The sequence below is a fragment of the Triturus cristatus genome, chromosome 4_2, assembly GCF_964204655.1.
Source record: "Triturus cristatus chromosome 4_2, aTriCri1.1, whole genome shotgun sequence".
NCBI classification, from domain to species: Eukaryota; Metazoa; Chordata; class Amphibia; order Caudata; family Salamandridae; genus Triturus; species Triturus cristatus.
The window spans coordinates 678,952,697-678,976,477 of NC_140586.1; the positions used below are offsets into that span (position 1 = coordinate 678,952,697).

At 43.0% G+C, this 23,781-nt stretch overlaps 1 protein-coding gene across 1 annotated transcript in view; it reads left to right on the forward strand.

The window, feature by feature from the left end:
* Positions 1-351: 351 nt before the first annotated feature.
* OMA1 (OMA1 zinc metallopeptidase) overlaps positions 352-23,781 on the forward strand; it is a 601,584-nt gene continuing 578,154 nt past the window's right edge. Inside the window, exon 1 of the mRNA XM_085602499.1 lies at positions 352-518. The gene's annotated coding sequence lies outside the window, so the exon portion shown is untranslated. The remainder of the gene's footprint in view (positions 519-23,781) is intronic.

Here is a 23,781-nt window from a genome sequence, read left to right on the forward strand (position 1 = left end):
ATTGTTACTTGTGGACTGTAGGAGCCCTCTTGGAATGCACATTTAGTTCTAACCATTGAAGGAAGTGTGCCAAAATATGCCTCTAACGTTTGCATTAGCGAAAAATAAATACCGAACATGTGAATATAACAAAGAAGAACAGGCAGTGTGAAATTAGTTGCACTGCATGTTAGCTTCAAAGAAAATGAAATGTGGATTTCAAATTAATTTATCTTCAGATTTTGATTTAAATGTGTTCTGCTTGAATTGACGAAAAAAGTCTGTAGATTTCCAAGCACCCCTCTTGTTGTGAACTGAGGGCCTCCCATTGAAAGATGGCGCTCACATTCACAGGCATCAACGAGCGACCTGGGCTACCTTGAAGCAAGGATGGGTCAGTTGCGCCGTGGTGTCAAACAGGCGTTTTGTAGTCGGAAGACATGAGGAAGTCCTGCTTTTCTTGTTAGTGTATTGCTATGGAGAGAGGCACCATTCCCTAATGACAGCGCCCGTTCCTTGGACATTGCTTTTGGATCCAAGTAAGTTACCGAGTACATCCAATGCAGCCAAAACCTGGCTGAACTGACAACACACTTGTGCTTTTCTGCTCACAGTTGCAAAGTCATAGTAATTATTGTATTATGGCTTAGTGCGGAGTACGGGACGAAGTTTCCGACCACATAAATCAATGCCTTTTATTCTTTGTAGGACTGGAAATAATGAGTTTGCTCATGCAATAGTGACCAATTATGGTTCTAGCCTGGGGGTATTACACTTGACTTACATTTTATAACTAAAACGTAAGTTGAAGTAGCTCAAAGGTTGCATACCAGAAACCTTCCAACACTCCCATGCACTCAATAGGGTAACAACGTTCAATTGATCTGTGCTGCATAGGGGTTCTCAAATAAAACATTTCATTACCTCATGTACAATTGTTGAAGCTATTGACCTGAGGTGTGTGCTCGGTTTAGACTCTCTATGCAGTAGTAGTGGGCATATTGTAGTATCTTCATGTAATGTTATCACTGTTCTCCTTTAGCTTGTAACTAGCTGCTCAGCCAGTGTGAGAGTTCCGTGTGGAATGTTGACATGACTGGAATGCTTGGGTGCCTGGGTGTGTGACAGTTGGGAAGATGGCTGAGCAGCTAGCAAGCTGCTCCTGGTGGGGCTGTACTATGGATGTTAAGAACTTAATAAATATCATAAAGACATCTCTCGGCTACGTCTGCTGTGTCACCTCAACGCATGGAACCAGCCTACTTCACATATCATCGATCATCTAATTAAGGAGAGCCGTTATGGAGCCAAACTCATATTCTGACTTGACTATTAAGAACTATTAATACAAGCCGAACCATCAACGTACCTGATACATAAATTGTGCAACAAATATGATAAAGACTGCAATTTTTTTAGGTCAAGCCTGGGCAGCGCATTTGCTGCTCTGCGAGGCATGCTGTATTCAGGTATGGACTTGAAGCTCCACCCATCTTTTCAATAGGCTCCTGTTACTGTCCTTTCTAAATGGATACTTTTGATTCATGAATAGGCTAGTAGTCCTTCGTACCGTCTTGTCTGCATTTGTAACCTCCCATGATGACTGTACTTTTTACTTGTGTTGTTACATGGTCTGTTTTATCTACAGTCTGTGAGCCCTCTTTTCCCCTAGGCACGACGTGCTTTACTGCAAGGGTGCCCACTTGATCACTCGATTAAATTGGTTTAATATGCACCGGCGCTGCGCTTGATAACGGATTAACAAGCAACAAGGCAACTCTAGAACAAGAACCTGGGGCAAGATCTACTGTATTCCAAACAGTGGTTCAAGAGCTACAATAATTAAATGAAAAAAGAACTAAAGTGGAAGAAGAAAGAAATAATACATAAACATAGCAAAATCTATACTAACTTAATTTCACAAAAACCATGTACATAAAAAACGATTTTTAATACAAATTCCATAAAACACACAAGAAAATCTAAATATTAAGGGCGCTCAGACAGTGACACGAACAATGGTGAAATAGTGAACATTGACAAGTGTAGACAAACAGTGGCAGAGAAAAACAAAATAACAAAAAATACACAATGTAACAATTGTGTCCTCTCCTAATTAGGCCACGTTTTAGGGCGTCAACGGCGTTTCGACCCAGGGGTATTTAGAGGATTATCTTCAGGACAAAGAATTCCAGTGTAAAAGCGTCCACATTCTTTTCTACAGAAATAAAATATATACATGGTTTTGGCATAGAAAGAAAAAACTTTTGTATATTATTTCTTTTATTAAAAAATATATAGTAACCTTCAACACCGAATGTGTGGTACGAAAGAGCTTGAAAGGTGATTATTTAAGGAAGAAAGAATGTTGAGTAAGACCTAATAGCCCAAGATTCCAAAGGTACCAATGGTATTGGCATTGTAAATTACAATGCTTTTTATTTATGTTTTAAAAAGCAAAACAAAATTAAAGGCATTGTTGTTTACAATGGCAATAGCTCAAACTCGCATAATTGCGAGACCTATTGCATTGCAAATGCTTGTTTTTATTATTATTAATTTAAAAGCCTTTTCAGATTGGTAAATTAAACTAGCATTTGCAATGCAATAGGTCTCGCATTTGTTAAAGTTAAAGCTGTTTGAGTTAAAAACGACCATATTTTTTTACTCTTGTGTTTTTATTTGCTGGATGAAGTAATTATATTTGCATTGCATTATTGCCATTAGTATAAAAAAGCACAAGTAAAACAATTGTCATTTTCAATGCCAACAGCTCTACCTTTTAGAAATGTGAGACCTATTGCACTGCAAATGCTTGTTAAAAAAAGTGTATTTCTTTAGCATGAATGTTTCACTTGAGCACATTAAATGCACTGAGTGGCATTTATTAGTACTGACAGTTTCTAAATATGAGCTAACACAAATGCACGGCACTGCTCTGACAGTAATGCCTTTACTGAACCAAATGGCAAGTCAGTTGTCAAGTGCACTTTATATGTGTTGTTATTATAGCAGAAGTCTGACATTGATGGCAGGATTTCTGCGCTCCTATTGTGCAGTTCATCACCTTTTTAGATAAAAAAACAAATTAATGCTTTTTGTATATTCTTTTTAAGATAAAGAAAAGTCTATCAAATAAAAAGAAAAAGAAAACAAACTACAAGTCATCAAATGTAAACGCTCCTATCAATTTCTATTGAGGACTGAAAAAGCAACAAACTGAAAAAGGAACAAATAAGAGGAAAAAGAATAACAGAAAAAAAGAACATATATTATATCAGATGGTGAAGTTAATATAAAATAGCATACATATACAATACAAAGTGTATCAATGAATACAACTAATATATCACATGTGAGTAAATAAAGAGAGGATAAGAAATAAGTATAAATACATAGATTAAATGTATATACTCGAACATTCAAGGGGTTTTGTTAACTTCTTCAATTGACGGGTGATGAATAGTATAGGATTGAGCAGCTGTGCATATACACATCGTGACAGGTGATCAAATAATATCTCTTCATATAACTAAGGTCAACGGATGAACATAAGCTCTGTCTAGATATTAGTTGTAGCAAATACCATATACCCCCACCCCTGAGAGGAAATAACAGAGGTGTCCTTCCAATGCTTGGTAATTTGTTGAAAGGCATCTGCCAGTAACAAGTCAATAATGTCAACATTATACGTAGAACATTTTTCAATAAACTTCCCTTAAATATATTAGAAAATAAAAAAGGAGCAATTGTATGAAAAATATTGTTTATATGCTTTTATATATAGCCAGAACTGATGAGGGCAAGAGAATAACATGTGATGTAGATATGCCGAAGGTGAATTGCAACACCAACAATTAGTTGTGGTGTTGGGATTTATTTTATGTAATGTAGAGGGTGATCCAGCATTTCTGGACCCACAACATTTATTATGTTGTTAAGCTCCTTTTAGTTTCTCTGTCTCATCTGTCTATCGTGGTCCTCTGATAGATCTTTTCTTTGTCGCACTGAGGGGAAAGAGAGTTAGTCTTTTCTATGTCTAATCCTCAATCAATCAGGGGTTTATAAGTGCGCTATTCACCTGTGAGTGTCTCAAGGCACTGGGGGGGTGGGTTGGGGGGGGGGGGCACGTCTGGATCAATCGAAGGGCCAGGTCTTGAGGTCCCTCCTGAACGCATGCAGGGTCGGGGAGCGTCTGATTTTCACCAGGAGCTCGTTCCAGGTCTTAGCCCCGATGTAGGAGAAGGCTCTCCCGCCAGTTCTGTTCCTGCGGATGCGGGGAACCTCAGCCAGGGCGAGATCGGCAGAACGGAGGTTCCTCTTGGGTATGTGGAAGGATACTCTCTCATTGAGGTATTTGGGTCCCATTTTGTTGAGGGATTTGTAGGCGTGGGTGAGGAGTGTGAAGGTGACCCTCTTCTCGACGGGGAGCCAGTGGAGGTCAGGTAGGTGTTGGGTCATGTGTTTGTGACGCGGTGTCCCGAGGACGAGTCTGGCTGCGGCGTTCTGTTTGGTCCGGAACCTGTGTAGGAGAGTCCTGTTGATTCCGGCGTGTAGGGCGTTGCCGTAGTCCAGTCTGCTGGTTATGAGTGCGTGGGTGACGGTCCTTCTGCAGTTTGAGGGGATCCATTTGAAGGTATTGCGGAGGATGCACAGGCAGTTGAAGCTAGTGGAAGCGACGGCGTTGATCTAGCAGTTCATGGAGAGGGAGGAGCCAAGGATGATGCCAAGGTTTCGTGTGTGGTCTGTAGGGGTGGGTGGGTTCCTGAGGGCGGAAGGCCACCAGGTGTTGTCCCAAGTGGAGGTGCAGGGTCCGAGGATAAGGGCCTCGGTCTTTTCTGAGTTGTTTCAGACAGCTGTCTTTTATCCAGGCTGCCACGTTCTTCATTCCTTCCTGGAAGCAGAGTCTGGTGTCATCGGGATTCTTCGCGAGTGAGAGGATAAGCTGGGTGTCGTCGGCGTAGAACACGATGCTGAGCAAGCTTAGCCTCCTGAAGAAATTGAAGCGAACTAGGATTAAACAGACAAGCAACTCTGTAGTTGCAGTACAGAACAATAACATTAAGATCTGATGCTCAGAAAACAATCTCAATTAGTCTTTTCTATATATAAGTAATCTAAATCGTCCAAGGGGCAGGAATAGTTTGAGTGTCTACAGAGTTTCAGAAATTGAAGAGTTCCATGAAAGAAATAGGGACAAAGTACTGGAATATAGGTAGGACCAGCGTTAGCGTCTCAGAAGCTCGGTCAAGAGTCTTCAGTAGGTCGTGGTATATGATCAATTGGAAGAAATCCCTTTTATATCGCCTTCGGGGAGGAATGTCTCACCTGCCTCGTGATTGTGAGGCCAGGGTGGTATGGGACGATTTTACATACCTAGGTATTTACGCTACAAATTATTCTCACAGATTCTACGTGAACAACTTACTGCCACCACTCATCTGTCTTAAACATGATGTTCAGCATTGGCGAACCCTGCCACTTTAGTTGTTAGGTTGCACAGCCTTATTTAAGATGATGGCACTGCCCCTCTTTCTATATGGATCGCACAATGATCCCTACCCAAATCCAAATTCCTACTTTAAAGATATTGAAAGTGTGAGGTGCACTTTCTTCTGGAATGAAGACCCCCCACGCATTGCCCTTCAGATATTGACGAAAGGCTGGTATGATGGCGGTATAGCACTGCCAGATATTCAAAAGTATTATTGGGCAGACTGATGATGAGTACAGAGAGATCCCTTTGTGTGCTATACAGCAACACCAGTAATCAAAAAATTGGGGGAAATAGAGGTTCACAGTTAGGTTCACCCTCCAGCAGTACATGTATCAAAGAACAACCTGAGCTAGTCAAGTCAAAAGAACTTAACCTAGGGGAATGGGAGGTGTCAGAAATCAACTTGATTCTGAAATTCACCAATTTGAAAGAAAGGAAAAGATTATCTCTTTCACCAGGGTTTCCCCACGGTGACATGCTTCATCATTGGGGTCCTCCCAGTCCTCTACGGACTGGGGCGTGCTGCGACTTATGGAATACGTAGGAGCACTAAAAGTCAGAATATGTGTAGTGCAAATGAAGTGGAGTGGGATAAGGAAAATTAAAATAACCAGCTAGTGGGCCAAATAAACTTTATATAAATACTAACTTACAGAAGGCAAATGATGTCTCATGTATGGTGATCATGATCAAGGGGAGTAGTGCGTTGTCACTACGGAGCGGCTTTGACGTATTGGGGGAAAAAAGCATTGTGAAATTTTTTTTTTGCAAAAACTTTATTGACCTCATATCAGAAGATAGACTGCAAGGATATAGTGTCTATCATGGGACAAGAATTATTAATAATCAGGGGTAGGGGAGTTATTGTCAACCAAAAACTGGCAACGTGTTGGAATCACAAAACTGACATATGGTGTAATAGATGTGAGGAGGTTCAATGGGTGTCTACGATGTTTAGAGTGAAACTGCTTTGGAAGCACAGTAGGGTTAAGGCATATGCAGTGGATGTCAATGTAATGTAAATTGTCCCCAGGGTATATCATCATTTAAACCCTTGCTGTCGGAGCGTAACTTAAACACCCAGCGCTGTTCTTTTTCGTGTAGTTTTCTTTCAACGTTTGGGTGATTGTTTACGTGTTCCAGAATGACCCAGTTAAGGTCATTAGGTGTGTGTTGTTTTTCCAAAAAATGAGTGGTCATTTTTGTGTTGTTGCGTTTACACCTAAAGTTACTCCGGTGTTCGATTATTCTGGTTTTCACCTTCCTTGTGGTCATCCCCACATAGTGATGGTTGCAGACGCAGGTAATCCACCCCTGTTGTATTGCAGTTGGTGAAGGATCGAAGGTCCCATGTCATTCCATTGTTGTAGGTTACTGTTTTCGTCACTTTAGTTAAATGACATACACTACAGTTACTACATGGGTAATAGCCCTCAGGTAGTGGATGGAGCAATTGTAGAGGACCCATGGTTTTAGTAGGGTTGGGACGAGTATGAACTAGAAAGTCCCTCAGATTTTTAGCTTTCCGATGGCTAAACATAGGTTTTTGTAAATCTAAACCTCCACTGTTCAGGGTTCGCCAGTGTTTCCTTATTATTTTGGTTACTTGGTTAGATGCAATATTGAAGGTGGTAATACAGATTTGTCTTTTGCGATCTGTGTGTCTGGTCTCAGGTTTATCTTCCAAAAGTGCCTCTCTGTTATTGTTTGAAGCTCTTTTTCGGGCTCTGGACACAAGATGTTGTGGATATTGTCGTCGTATCAGTTTCTGAGAGAGATCATTGGCTTGAATGTTGTAGTCTTGGCGTGTAGTGCAGTTGCATCTCAGATGCAAAAATTGTCCAAAAGGAAGATTGTCTTTCAAACTCCTGGGATGGAAGCTGTCATAGACTAGTAGGCAATTTCTTGCTGTGGGCTTAAAATGTGTAGTAGTGATTACACGTCCTTCATGTGCTATTATGTTGAGATCTAGAAAGACCAGATTGGACTTACTCATAGTACAAGTAAATTTCAAGAAAGGGTCTTGTTGGTTTAGCCAGACTAGGAAGAACTCAGCCTCTTCTTCGTTCCCCTCCCGGATCAAGAGCACATCGTCTATATATCTTTTCCATAGTTTTATATGGTCGATGTGCGGGTTATGCTGATGGAGAATCTTTTGTGTCTCTAGGTGATATACGTAGAGTCCTGCTACGCTCGGCGCGAATGTGCTTCCCATGCTGGTACCGTGGGTTTGTTTGTACAAAGAGTCGTTAAATTGGAAGAAATTTTCAGTCAAGGCCAGGCGACAACACTCGAGGACCACATGTCTGGGTGTATGGTAATCCCAGTTACTTTGAAAAAGTACCTCCTCCAGGATATCTAAAGTGTTGCGGGAGACTAGTGTAGAGGCTCTCTACATCTAAACTAATCAGTTTACTGGTTGTAGGGTTGAATTCAAGGTCCTTGATTAAACAGAGGACTGCCTTCGTGTCCTGTAGGTATGTTTCAGTTGCTTGGACCAAAGGTCTCAAGAAAGCGTCTGCAAACTTAGATAGTGGTTCCAGGATGGAACCTATTCCTGATACTATTGGTCTACCAGGGGGCGCTTCCATTGATTTATGTATTTTGGGAATTGTGTAAAAGTAAGGGATTATAGGTTTTTTGTTTTCCAAGAAATCCGCTTCTTTTTTACTTATCCACTCATTTGTCAAGGATTCCTCCACCAGGCTAGCGATCTCTATCCGTAGATGTTCTGTGGGGTCATGTTGTATTGCTAGATAATTGCGTTCATCAGCCAACAGCCGTAGGCATTCTTGTTGATAGTCAAGAGTATTTTGTAGAACTATTGCCCCACCTTTATCCGCTGGTTTAATTGTTAGGTCTTTGTCATTTGATAGTTGGTGAATAGCCTCTTGTTCGATTTTACTGGTGTTGTGAAATATTTTTATTGTTTTCGGGTGTAATTCTGTGACCTCCTTCAAAACTGCTTTTTCGAAAGCTAGTAGTTCAATAGGAAGGTTATTGGATGGAGGAGTGAAATTGGATTTTTTATGTAGTCCAGTATCCGTAGAAGTATTAGTACTGGGTTCCTTGTCTTTGAAGTAGATTTCCAGTTTAATCTTTCGAATAAACTCTTTTAATTCGCAGACCAGCTTGAATTTATCCAATGAGGCTGTAGGGACAAAGCCTAATCCTTTTTCCAAGACAGTTTTCTGAATAGGTGTAAGAGTTACTTTGGAGAGATTAACTACTAAGCTTGGTTGTTGCTCGTCGAGGGCATGTTCGGTGGTCCCATGCTCCGTGTATGGCTCCTCACTGTCTCCAGCGGCTGGGCCCATTGTACCTGTTGGCCTCGTCTGTTTTTTCCTCTTAATGGAGTCTTGCCTCTCCCTAAAAAAGACTGACTCTGTTCCTGGTTCTGTGGTCCATCCCAGTATGGGTAGGGTTGTGGTGGGTAGGATTGGTGAAATGGAGGTGGTCCATAGAAAAACTGCGGTGGTGGGGCGTATGGTGGCATGTTTTGATATGAAGGCCAACCAAATCTGGGTCCGCCTCTATTTCTTTGACGTCCTCCTCTTGATCGTCTGTTCCTGTTGGTAAAGTTATAGTTCCTGCCAGAATCTGAAAGGTCTGAACCTGTGTCAGAGCCATCGCTGTCCGTGTTGTAGCCTGGATTGCGATTGGTGGGGATGTAATCATCTCTAGTGTAAGGGTACACTTTTTCTAGAGAGAAATTCTTCTGATCTTTTTGTAGTTTAACATATTTCGTATCTTTTAAACTTATTTCAAAATCAGTCATGGTCTTGTTGAGTTCTTCAAGTCGTTTTTTAGGTCTCGCCTGGCGAACGCAGCGCGAAGCGCTGTCGCCAGCGAGATCTATTGTTGCTGACTTGCCTCGGAAGTGGGACAGGAGATGGGCACGCGCATGGTCTCGGCGGATTTGAGTTGGTGTACGCGCCCACAGCCACGCGGCGTGCACATCTCCTGTTCCCCTTCCCTCGCAAGCCAGCATGCAGTTTCACTTTCGTTAACAAGCACGTCCTAGGCAGCCTCATGCTATTTCATTTTTTTTTTTTTAAATGCGCACGCGCGCTCCATCAGAGCTTTTTAGAAGATTGCGCTAAGGCTGCAAGACATAGATCATTTTACTGCAATTTCTCTTAACCTCAATATACCAAAATAACTCTAAATGATGAATGTATACATTGTCCTGTTACTGCTCAGGAACTACCATCCATCTAACCTTTACATGTTTAATTAACTCCACCCAAACCTGCTAATGGCCTAATGTACCGTGTAATACAGTTGACCTGTACAGAATTTTGTGGGTAAATGGTTAGTGGTGAAGCAACTGGATCTTCTTTGGAAAGGGAGCACAAAGTAGTAACTAGGAGTCTGAAAGGATCCAACTAAAGGAATTGACACATGTAGGAATAGTCAAGTCAATGTCTGGATCACTGCGCACAAATCCAAGGCATGCACAGATGGGCTCACCTAACAAACGCTTAATTCAGTTATACCAAACAATGTGCAGCTTCAAAGGAAGTCACCCGGTAAAAAGAAGTTGAAAAAAACTCACTCGAGGGTGCCAACATTAGAAGTAACACTCTCGCACAACTTTAATTTCCGCGCCACAAGTACTTAGTAAAACAAATCTTTGGGGTGTCAGAGGAGGGGGGGGGGGGGACACAAAAAAAGGGGGCATCCAACTGATACAGAAAAATCTACGTGACAAAAAAGGAGTCTTCCTGAAATAAGGAGTATTGCACATTTCCTAAAAATGTTCCATCTCAGACCTAAGTAATACATCCATTCTTCTATTTTTTATTTAATTTTGGAATTTGTAGTACTGCATTTAAAGAACAAAGACCAAGTCTCAGAATGCAAAAAATACACCAGACTGCTTCAAGCGGATAAATTAAATGCTCCAGGTTACTCCGAAAAATATGATGTATAACCCTTACAGGCAGTGCCCCTCCCAGAGAACACGAGTGACACATTTTGCTACCCAAAGCAGACCCAGCCCTCCAAAAGAGAAGGGGGCAGATTTACAAACCCTTGCGCCACTTTTGCGTCACGTTTCCCGTGTTAAAAATAACGCAAAAGTAGCGCAAGGGCCTTGTAAATAAGCCCCAAGGTATGTAAACGCCATAACAGGAGCGACTGTGTTTTCCCCCACCGGACCACCTCAATCAGTCAGTGGTCAGTTGTTCAGTGTCCATAGTACTTACACTACACGGTCCAGTGCCGAGGGCATGGTGACAGATAAGCTTCCGTCTCGGTAGTTGCTGGAGATCTACGCACGTGTAGGAGGAAAGCCAGCAGGAAAACTTGGCTGTCGCAGCCTAATGTCGTAACGAACTCTTAAACCAGTCAATTCTCTGAGACTAACAGGCTACAGCCGCCAATTACGATAAACCCGTTTAAAGATGGCAGTACTACGTGGCCGCCATTAGAGACTGTGCCTTCTTATTAAAAACACGCTTTCTGTGTTTTCTATTAGAAACGACAATTGTTGTGCTAATGGGTTATTAAACCGGTTGGTAAAAGAGCATTAAACTTACTGCAAGCAAGCATTTTTTAAACAAAGTATCCAGGGTGAGTTTAGAACAGGTGGCGATTCTCGTTAGTTCACACAAAACCAAATTTATTTTGAATTTCTTCATAATTTTACCTGGTTTCGTTAAAAATAAATAGCTTTTTTACAAATTAGAATAACATGCTGCTTCCAATGCCTCTAGGACGTTATATTTGTTAGGGACTTTCTCTGAATTGATAGGTCTACCAAGATGGCTACCCAAAAGATACGCAATAGATCTAAGGTTACAGTACTGTAGCTGGAAATTAAGCATCACATACACACAACACACAAGCCAGCCTTCTAGACAAGCATTTGCAATGGAATAGGTCTCGCATTTACGCAAGTTTAAGCTATTGGCATTGTAAATGACAATGCCTTTTATTTATGTTTTAAAAACGAAAACAAAAATAAAACGCATTGTTACTTGCAATGTCAATAGCTCAAACTTGCGTAAATGCGAGACCTATTGCATTGCAAATGCTTGTTTAGCTCAGCTGTGCTCTGATATGTTTTTAAACGAACTTCCAAGTCATGAATGCCAATTTTCATTTCTTCAGAGAGGCGTGCTGCAGCTTTTATAATTAGCACAAGCCAGTCTCTGGTACAGTGCCAGGATATTAGCGACCAATCCTTTTTAAAGAGTTTGTCATTTTGGAAAATAAAGGGTTCATTCCTGACTATCAAGCCCCGTGGGGCAATGTTGACTCTTACATATTCAGTCATCATGATTCCATGAATCAACGTTTTAATTTGTTCTCGTTTCAATTCTGTCAACTCATCCCAGCATTGGCTGGCTTCGTTGGTATCCCTGGTGCTGGTCCCAGCCAGGGGAAGCATGGACGCTATAATTCTATCTACCTCATCTTGTGAGTAGGTGAGGCCTGTTCTTTCGGTCATGTTGATATTAAGAAAGGTATGTGCGAAGGAATGTCAGACAGTGGTTAGTTGTAAAAAACAGGGGGGGGTTAGGTTTACCACAGCTACACGCTGTAAATAATAGTTATCAAAAAATGGGGGGAAATAGAGGTTCACGGTTAGGTTCACCCTCCAGCAGTACATGTATCAAAGAACAACCTGAGCTAGTCAAGTCAAAAGAACCTAACCTAGGGGAATGGGAGGTGTCAAATCAACTTGATTCTGAAATTCACCAATTTAAAAGAAAGGAAAAGATTATCTCTTTCTTGAGTCCCCTCACTCACCAGGGTTACCCCACGGTGACATGCTTCATCATTGGGGTCCTCCCAGTCCTCTACGAACTGGGGCGTGCTGCGACTTACGGAATACGTAGGAGCACTAAAAGTCAGAATATGTGTAGTGCAAGTGAAAAAGTGGAGTGGGATAAGGAAAATTAAAATAACCAGCTAGTGGGCCAAATAAACTTTATTGATGCTCTTAGCTGATAGGTTTAAAAACGGGGTAATATGCTAAAAGGCCCTAACTATAATGGATAGGTGTGCCTAGCATATAATCTGGTCAACTAGTTTCGAGCTTTCCCAGCTCTTCTTCAGGACTACACCGGGACCAGCCCAGTGTAAAAGTGCCACTCCTAGTTAATCTAAATCAGGTGCAAAATGTGAGACGCTGCAACTATAAGGCATGCGTTACAATTAATACATACGTAATGTACGTCAGGCAATATCTGTAGGATACAATAAAACAAATGTTAAAGGGAAAGAAAGTGTCATATGTACTGTTATCCATAATAATAGTGAGCACACTACACCCAAGTGTTCATACACTTTAGTCTCTGATGTGCCTCTTTGTGGTTTAAAAACAAGAAAAGAACAATAAATCACTTTCTCCATGCCGGCGTTTGTGCTGAAAAGTGAGTCGAAAATGCAAAAAACTACAAAAAACTAACGTGTCTGACACAACATATAACACAAATACAAACATACAAATGACGAAAAAGGACATTACATACTTTTTGAAAAGCAACAATGTGCCTCATGGTCAACGGAGGAGGTGTGGTGATCTCGTACATCTAAGAAAAAATGTAAATAATGCCGTTAAAACTGTGGCGTGCTCCGAGTTAATGGTTCGCCCATAGGGAGAAAAACGGGAAGAATGGTTGTTCTCCGCGTAGCGGGTTGGTTAGGAGGTCCAACATAGAGCTATCACTTACTTGTACGTGGACTGCCACACTCAATAACACCTACTGGAGCCAAAACCTACCGGACCGCATTCTGGCGTGTCTCCGGTATGGAGCTGGTTATCAAAGGAAATTCTACAAAATATTCTTGACTATCAACAAGAATGCCTACGGCTGTTGGCTGATGAACGCAATTATCTAGCAATACAACATGACCCCACAGAACGTCTACGGATAGAGATCGCTAGCCTGGTGGAGGAATCCTTGACAAATGAGTGGATAAGTAAAAAAGAAGCGGATTTCTTGGAAAACAAAAAACCTATAATCCCTTACTTTTACACAATTCCCAAAATACATAAATCAATGGAAGCGCCCCCTGGTAGACCAATAGTATCAGGAATAGGTTCCATCCTGGAACCACTATCTATGTTTGCAGACGCTTTCTTGAGACCTTTGGTCCAAGCAACTGAAACATACCTACAGGACACGAAGGCAGTCCTCTGTTTAATCAAGGACCTTGAATTCAACCCTACAACCAGTATACTGATTAGTTTAGATGTAGAGAGCCTCTACACTAGTCTCCCGCATAAAGACACTTTAGATATCCTGGAGGAGGTACTTTTTCAAAGTAACTGGGATTACCATACACCCAGACATGTGGTCCTCGAGTGTTGTCGCCTAGCCTTGACTGAAAATTTCTTCCAATTTAACGACTCTTTGTACAAACAAACCCACGGTACCAGCATGGGAAGCACATTCGCGCCGAGCGTAGCAGGACTCTACGTATATCACCTAGAGAAACAAAAGATTCTCCATCAGCATAACCCGCACATCGACCATATAAAACTATGGAAAAGATATATAGACGATGTGCTCTTGATCTGGGAGGGGAACGAAGAAGAGGCTGAGTTCTTCCTAGTCTGGCTAAACCAACAAGACCCTTTCTTGAAATTTACTTGTACTATGAGTAAGTCCAATCTGGTCTTTCTAGATCTCAACATAATAGCACATGAAGGACGTGTAATCACTACTACACATTTTAAGCCCACAGCAAGAAATTGCCTACTAGTCTATGACAGCTTCCATCCCAGGAGTTTGAAAGACAATCTTCCTTTTGGACAATTTTTGCGTCTGAGACGCAACTGCACTACACACCAAGACTACAACATTCAAGCCAATGATCTCTCTCAGAAACTGATACGACGACAATATCCACAACATCTTGTGTCCAGAGCCCGAAAAAGAGCTTCAAACAATAACAGAGAGGCACTTTTGGAAGATAAACCTGAGACCAGACACACAGATCGCAAAAGACAAATCTGTATTACCACCTTCAATATTGCATCTAACCAAGTAACCAAAATAATAAGGAAACACTGGCGAACCCTGAACAGTGGAGGTTTAGATTTACAAAAACCTATGTTTAGCCATCGGAAAGCTAAAAATCTGAGGGACTTTCTAGTTCATACTCGTCCCAACCCTACTAAAACCATGGCTCCTCTACGTTTGCTCCATCCACTACCTGAGGGCCATTACCCATGTAGTAACTGTAGTGTATGTCATTTAACTAAAGTGACGAAAACAGTAACCTACAACAATGGAATGACATGGGACCTTCGATCCTTCACCAACTGCAATACAACAGGGGTGGTATACCTGATTACCTGCGTCTGCAACCTTCACTATGTGGGGATGACCACAAGGAAGGTGAACACCAGAATAATCGAACACCGGAGTAACTTTAGGTGTAAACGCAACAACACAAAAATGACCACTCATTTTTTGGAAAAACAACACACACCTAATGACCTTAACTGGGTCATTCTGGAACACGTAAACAATCACCCAAACATTGAAAGAAAACTACACGAAAAAGAACAACGCTGGGTGTTTAAGTTACGCTCCGACAGCAAGGGTTTAAATGATGATATACCCTGGGGACAATTTACATGACATTGACATCCACTGCATATGCCTTAACCCTACTGTGCTTCCAAAGCAGTCTCACTCTGAACATCGTAGACACCCATTGAACCTCCTCACATCTATTACACCATATATCAGTTTTGTGATTCTAACACGTTGCCAGTTTTTGGTTGACAATAACTCCCCTACCCCTGATTATTAATAATTCTTGTCCCATGATAGACACTATATCCTTGCAGTCTATCTTCTGATATGAGGTCAATAAAGTTTTTGCAAAAAAAAATTTTTCCAATGCTTTTTCCCCCAATCCGTCAAGGCCGCTCCGTAGTGACAACGCACTACTCCCCTTGATCATGATCACCATACATGAGACATCATTTGCCTTCTGTAAGTTAGTATTTATATCTCGTCACGCCATAGCGTATAGTCTAATCAGATACTAACATTGTGTCTCATTATTTTTCTTGCAAAGTCGACCCAATCCAAAATGGCCGCCCGAAGGGTCTCCGATCACGAGCCCTCCTCGCTTTCCATGCGAGAATTTCCTTTGATAACCAGCTCCATACCGGAGACACGCCAGAATGCGGTCCGGTAGGTTTTGGCTCCAGTAGGTGTTATTGAGTGTGGCAGTCCACGTACAAGTAAGTGATAGCTCTATGTTGGACCTCCTAACCAACCCGCTACACGGAGAACAACCATTCTTCCCGTTTTTCTCCCTAAGGGCGAACGATTAACTCGGAGCACGCCACAGTCTTAACGGCCTCATTTACATTTTCTCTTAGATGTACGAGATCGCCACACCCCCTCCGTTGACCATGAGGCACATTGTTGCTTTTTAAAAAGTATGTAATGTCCTTTTTCGTCATTTGTATGTTTGTATGTGTGTTATATGTTGTGTCAGACACGTTAGTTTTTTGTAGTTTTTTGCACTTTCGACTCACTTTTCAGCACAAACGCCGACATGGAGAATGTGATTTATTGTTCCTTTCTTGTTTTTAAACCACAAAGAGGCACATCAGAGACTAAAGTGTATGAACACTTGGGTGTAGTGTGCTCACTATTATTATGGATAACAGTACATATGACATTTTCTTTCCCTTTAACATTTGTTTTATTGTATCCTACAGATATTGCCTGACGTACATTTCGTATGTATTAATTGTAACGCATGCCTTATAGTTGCAGCGTCTCACATTTTGCACCTGATTTAGGTTAACTAGGAGTGGCACTTTTACACTGGGCTGGTCCCGGTGTAGTCCTGAAGAAGAGCTGGGGAAGCTCGAAACTAGTTGACCAGATTATATGCTAGGCACACCTATCCATTATAGTTAGGGCCTTTTAGCATATTACCCCGTTTTTAAACCTATCAGCTAAGAGCATCAATAAAGTTTATTTGGCCCACTAGCTGGTTATTTTAATTTTCCTTATCCCACTCCACTTTTTCACTTGCACTACACATATTCTGACTTTTAGTGCTCCTACGTATTCCGTAAGTCGCAGCACGCCCCAGTTCGTAGAGGACTGGGAGGACCCCAATGATGAAGCATGTCACCGTGGGGAAACCCTGGTGAGTGAGGGGACTCAAGAAAGAGATAATCTTTTCCTTTCTTTCAAATTGGTGAATTTCAGAATCAAGTTGATTTCTGACACCTCCCATACAGCAACACTAGACATGCTACCGCTAAAAACCTCATGGCAGTGACACTAAATATATGGCATCCGACTCACTGAGCCCCGGGAGGAAAAGATAAACTGACCCAAGTCACTCCATTATGAGATACGGCAGGTCTGGGGACCCCAGTTTCGATAAGTCTGATCTTATCGGAGTATCCCGAGTGGGGGATTTCTGGGTACAGGGAGGGATTATCCCATTCTCTGATCTGCAGCGTTCAGTTGGCGCCCAGCAAACCCTATCACTAGCTGCAGATCAGACATGCCTTACAAACAGCGATCCAGCCAGAGTCTTCCCGACTAGAAGACAGACTCCTTGACGCCTATATGCCTCGTAAGGCAATCTCTCTCACTTAATAAAAAATATTGCATATCTCCGCTGGTACACTGCATCATTAGAGGGTCCAGTGGGAACGAGATCTTGAGGATTGGCAAGAGGTTCTGTCTTCCCCCAGCGTGGTGGCGATACGGCCCAGATTCCACTTGGTGCAACTTAAAATATTACATAGAGCCTACTATTCCTGTACCACACTGGCGAAGATGGACAGGGCTACTAGTTACCAATGTCGGAGACACTGTAATCAGAAAGGTACCTTTTTTCATATATGGGACTGCCTGTGCTGCGACAATATTGAAATGCTGTAGTTACATGTATAGGTACTGTATGTGAATGTACTATGGAGCTTACGGCTATATGGTGTCTCCTCAATATATAGGACGCATTGTACTTAAACCGCATGGATCGTTTATGGGTCACACTGGGGCCATGCGGTTTAAGCACAATGCGTCCTATATGTTGAGGAGACACCATTTAGCCGTACATTCACAGACAGTACCTATACGTGTAACCACAGCATTTCAATATTGATGCAGCACGGGCAGTCCCATATGATATGAAAAAAGGTACCTTTCTGATTGCAGTGTCTCTGACATTGGTAACTAGTAGCCCTGCCCATCTTCGCCAGTGTGGTACAGGAATAGTAGGCTATATGTAATATTTTAAGTTGCACCAAGTGGAATCTGGGGCGTATCGTCACAACGCTGGGGGAAGACAGAACCTCTTTGGTGACCACACAAAATATTGCACGCTCATGGAAAAGGGACTTTCTATCATGCTTCAGGAACTGGAAAAATTACAACATTGGTGCATGTGTGCCATAAGGGTGGTCTACAAAGGGAAAGGCTGCCCACAGAAATGGGCAAATATTTGGGGAAGGTGGAATGACTGCAGAGACACTTCATGCACAATGTTTGCTAAATCTACTGTGGAATTGTTGACTGTTCATGGTCCTACGCGGTATGACAATGAGGAAATGGTGGACTGCGTTGATGTATGTAATGTGTAGCTGATGGCAGCGAAACGAGTTTCTGTCTATTTTTTTCTCAATATTGTGCGGTAGTGTACGACTGCTTTTGTAATTTACTTGGGCATCTTTGCTTTCATGTTGGAAAATAATAAACAGATTTTCAAAAAAGTGTCTTCAGTAGGTCAGGAACACGTATTATCCTAAACCACACTCAGGGAAGAAATCAAAGGTAAAATGGCAGTTTAGACTTCTTCAAAGTCCATTCAAAGGGCAGTTGGGAATCGTGAAAGAGTCAGCCAAGAGCTCAAGGAAGGTTCTGCATAGAGTCTGTGGGAAAGGGCTCAGCAAAGAAGTCCGCACAAAAGTCCTCAAAGGTCCAAAACGATCTGCTCAAAACAGCCAAGACGAACTGTAAATTATATCCAAAAGTTCATAGGTGAGACCCATTGGTCACATCATCAACAAAGTCCATTGTCTTTGTTTCTTTCTCCACATTGCAGACTGCAACATCCAGGCAAAGTCCCACACTAGGTCGCAAACACTATCAAGTCCTGGAGAAAGATAGCTGACAGATTAGTTGTGACAATGCTGTACTCCCCCAGAGTGCCTCTGCTCCATCATACCTCTCTCCAAGTAACTAACGAACGGCAATGCAAGTCAATGTAAGAAAATGTGCACATCGCCACCTGGGGTGACTTATACCTGGGAGGTACCTTCCGCACCAGGGAGCAGTTCTTTGGGACGCACACACCCTCCACCACGGAGCTCTTTATGTACAGACTTAGGCAAAGCGTGAAAACAGCTACCCCGGCCTTCACTGCAGAGCCGCCCACGCTACTCCCACTCCACCTTCTCCTACAAGCCGAACTCCCCAGACATGTCACTTCGCTACTCTATCGCCAGGCCCAGTGCACGCCCCTTTCCCACTCCCCGAGAGCTCATCTAAATGGGATCGAGACCTGGGCCGTCAGCTAACAGACGACCAGTGGGAATTTATTTGCAAACAGACACAAAATATCACAGCAAACAGTCGCTTGAGGATTATCCACTATACGTTTTTACACAGGTTATATTACACCCCGGCCAAGCTACACAAATTCAAACTTAGAGATGACGGCAGATGTGCCAGATGTAAGTGCGAGGGTGCAGGCTTTCTTCACCTTGCCTGGCTGTGCCCGCCCATCCAACATTATTGGCAACAGGTCTTTTCAGGAATGTCTAACATGATCCACTCACTGCTACAGGCATCGCCGGCTGTGGCCCTCTTAGGCTGCACACATGACCTTGCCCCTGCACACAAGAAGAATGTCACTTTGGGCTTTCTAATAGCGAAACGTAGGGTGGAGTGCCGATTGGGTAGGGGTCGAGCCCCCAAATTCAAAGATTGGATACAAGATCTTACTACATGGCAGGAACAATCATTCAGTTACGCTGAACTCCTCCCCCCTACTTCCAGGCCCAGGGATATCTGGAGCCCCTTAACTACATACTTGCTGGCTGCGGCAGTAGCCTCTCCCCTGATGACGTAGGCGCTCCCACTGTTGATGCTGTCCATGCTGTTACTCCCCCCCTGAGTGATTTGTGGCATACTTGTCCCATACCCTCTCTGTACATAAAATGGGACGGTATTTCCCCCACCCCCTAGAGCTATTCTATTACGTGAGGCTTAGACAAGATATGCGGTTCTCACCCAATGCTTCCCGCATGAACCTCCCATTATGCTTCCTCTGCACATTCTCTTACAATAGACCACTCCCGCGCATGTGGTGTCACTGCTCTATAGCACCACCCAAAAGGAGCGGGAGAGGGACCCTACCCCAACCAAGGGCAGATGGGAAGAGGAGCTGGGGCATCCTCTCACGGCCGAACAGGTCCTTCTGCTGCCACCAGACTGGCGATATCTCCCCCAACAGTAGGCTACGCCTCATACATTACAAATACATTCACCGACTATACTATACGCCGGCTCGCCTACACCGCTTACACTTGCGAGATGTGCGATAGATGCGGAGCAGCGGGCGCAGACTTTGGCTATTTGGCCTAGGCCTGTTATCCGTGATTATTGGAAGAAAGTCCTCCACGCCCTAGACAAAATGATGGGCATACACGTGCCCGCTGACCCTCTCACTGATCTTTTGGGGTATACTGAACCACTGCCTGCCAAGGTACGGAGATATGCCTCCCTGGCTCTCCTCTTAGCTAAACGACAAATCACCTGCAGATGGGGCAGAGGCCGTTCCCCCAAATTCAAGGACTGGCTGACTGACCTTATATATTGCCAGGAGCAACTGCACACCTATGTTGAACTCTTAAGACCCTCCTCTGGCTCACTAGATATTTGGGCTCCTCTCCAGGCCTACCTCCTGGAACACACCATCACCACTGGCACTGACTCCGACCCCCTCCAGGGCGAGGAGACTACAAGAGACGTAGATGGGAATTGAGTAATAGGGGATTCCCAAAAGACCGAGGCGCATCGACTAGAATGCCTTCATGGGGTTTTGACTACGCACTTTATACAGATCTACTTGGGTAGCAGGAATTATATAACGTGGACCTGGCGACACTTGGAAGTAGTAGACGAACGGTGGCGATATTATAGTGCTTGTTTGACTTAATTGTTAGATTGTAACTGTTTAAGACCTTTATTTGAAACCAACCATAATGTCGGCCCACCTGACGCGGCCGGCCCGACGTGGTTGTAGGTGGCTTGCTGTGTTCCTTCCCTCACCTGCCTGAGCTAAAGAATGTGTCATATCGCAATGCCGGCCCGCAGGGATGTAGGCACCATGCTGTTAGAACTGAATGGTGTCACTAAAGATTTTTTGAAACGTAAAATAAAATAAAAAATGGGACGGTATTGTCGGGCGGTGGTGTGGGGGGCTGTGGCGAGCGAACCCTTCCTGGTTATAGCCCTACAGATGTCCAAGATTGCTCAATAGTTCTAATGTGCCCCAGATCAGTGTCTATTGGTCGTCAATATGTGCAATATGTGATACAGATTGATATTTGGTCATGCGCCATCATGACTATGCTCTTTGTAATTTCTTTTTCCCTTCTTCATCAGATCTCATATGTAAAGCAAGGGCGGGAGGGTTATGTTGCCCCCGTTGGGGTGTTTTGATGCACATTACAGATGTACTAATCCTTATTTTTGATGACAAGTCCTTTTTGTATCGCTAAAAATTCAATAAATAAATAAAAAATAAAAAAGTCCCACACTAGACATGGGAACAGCATCTCCTCACACTCAGGTTCATAAAAAAGAATTATTTCATTCGCCTGTAGGTTTTCCATGTACTCGTTGTCAAGGTCCGTTTCTAAAGCGATCTATCTATCTCTAATACAGAAATGTATCTATTCTAAACTAACAATATATGTGAATACCTTCAAGAAATGTCGAATTAGAAAATGTGGGGACACAGTAATTGATTAAATACAGCATGCAGAAATACAGACCTTTAGAATCAAGCTAAGATAAGCATTTAATTCAATGGTGCACATTTAATATACGTGCGCATAAATTATTATAACCAAACATAAATTCATTAAGACATTTTGGTTCATATTGCATAAATCATACTGTACATATTCAAATTAGTCAAAGGTAAGAATGACTGAGAACTAAGTTTGAATGTGCATACATGTAACATTTGTGCATACATTACATTTCCATTATGTGAGGATGGTTGTTAATGGTTTTCCAAATGATTACATATTAAACAAAAAATGTAGCACACGTTTAAGAAATTCAGATTTCTTCATCAATGAAAGTACATTGTTAATGAGCGAGGATGGTTTTATTCTTATTAATCAAGCTTCATTAAAACATCTTAATGAGCATGGTTAAACATTTTATGAGTAAGTTCTCTAATTCGACAATAAATGCATTCTTTTAATGGTTTTGAGTGTAAGTTTTCTCATAATTCACTGAATAAAAGTAAGAAATGTGCAAGGTACATGTTCAGGTTCACATCTCATATTTTTTGACACGTAAAAAGTGGAGAGCTTTGCGCTACACCAATCCCTTCTCTGATCAAGCCATCACATCAATATTATATCAGATAATCAAATTACAATCTGGCCTTTTCATCATTTGTCTTCTGGAATCTTCTAGAACGTTCATGTCATCATAGTATTTACTCTGTCTGTCCTCCAGTTCCATATCTGCTCTTTTCATCTTCAGTCCCTTTTTCACTTGGGCACGTTTGTATATCTTAATGCTCACGAACAAGAGAAATCCACAAAGAGCAATTATCACTAAGGGTCTCAAGATGTTTCCATTAATTTCACTCTCTATGTTTTCGAACCATCTGCCTATCGCAGAAAATCCATTCCCTACTGCTTCCCAAACACCTGTTACTGTCAACCCTTTCAAATCTTTCTTTAAGTCAGTAATGTTGCTAATTTACTTCTTCAGGTCTTTACTCTCGTTTGGGATATAAGTACAACGTTGTTAAACTTTTAACATCCGGCAGACTATATTCTCTTTGCGAGAAGGACGTCTAAAGCAAGTCGATTCTGTAAAACCATTGATCGGATGGCAACCATTTCTGTATCTATAACTAAGAATCCTCCAGTGGTACTAGTAGATAGTTCCCTCTGATGCATGTCGAGCACGTGATGAGCAGTGTGAGGCGGAGCCAGCTGGGAGTCGGCGGTGAGCTGGAGGTGCCGCTGCAATCCCTGTGATCCCCTGTGGACAATCCGGAGCGTACTTGGGTTTCCATCCGAATCCTGAGGCCGACAACATCAGGTGGGGGAAACCTGTTGACAAACACAGAGGTCAGCGGCTGTGCAGCGAGCGTGGTTGCCCTTAGGTGCGGCCGCAGAGTGCGACACCATAGAAGCGGCCCAACTAGGTTGGGTGCGGCTGGCGGCTCGCTAGAGTGCCCTGCTCCTGCCCGTTCCAGCTTGCCGCTATCATCCTTACGAGTCGCCTCTGTCCCCCCCCAGCTGCCTCCCGCCACTGCTCTTACCTTAACGCTGCCACCGAGACTTCGGTGCACGGAGCCCGAGCAACGGACATGGACAGGCTTCCAATTAACGGGCTCTACCAGCACTAATCGCAGTAGCAGCAGCGCCACCACCAGTGGGGGTGCCAGAAGACAGCCGAAATCGGTTCTTGGAACTTCCGGGGAACTGCTGAGGGTAAGTGGGGTGGAGCATGAGAGTGTGCCGGCCGCTCTGCTCTCTGTCCTCTGCTCGCCACCCTATATGCCCTAGACGCCCCAGCGAGAACTGCAATGTTAATACCGGACCCCCCCTGCTTGGGGGTTTTTCTCTTTCTTTTGAGAACTAGAACCTGCCGCCCACCCAGAGAGAGAGTAAGAACTGCAGCAAGAGCAGCGCAGCAGCAGTAAGAGCAGCGCTGAGTAGAGCAGGGCCAGGGCCAGGACAATCTGAAGAACTGAACTGAATTGAAGAGTTGTCTCTTGCCAAATGCATTTCGAAAGTGCCTCTATGTAATGCAAGGAGTGAGAAAGTAGCAAAGTTCCAAGGAAGCAAGGACCGCCACAAGCAGTACTGCATTTTCCAGGCAACAGCCCCAGAAGAATTGTAGCAGGGTCTCCAGCACACTCTTGGTCATCACTGCGCACTCAAGTACATTAGAGCCAGTACCAGCATCTGCTCGGTACCAGCCCCGGTGGTCTTGGTTTATTCTCCACCATGAGGTCTTGTAGGAAAAGGGGCCGACCCTTGGTCCCTGTGCGCAAAGCCAAACAAAATGGAAACAAAAGACAAAGTA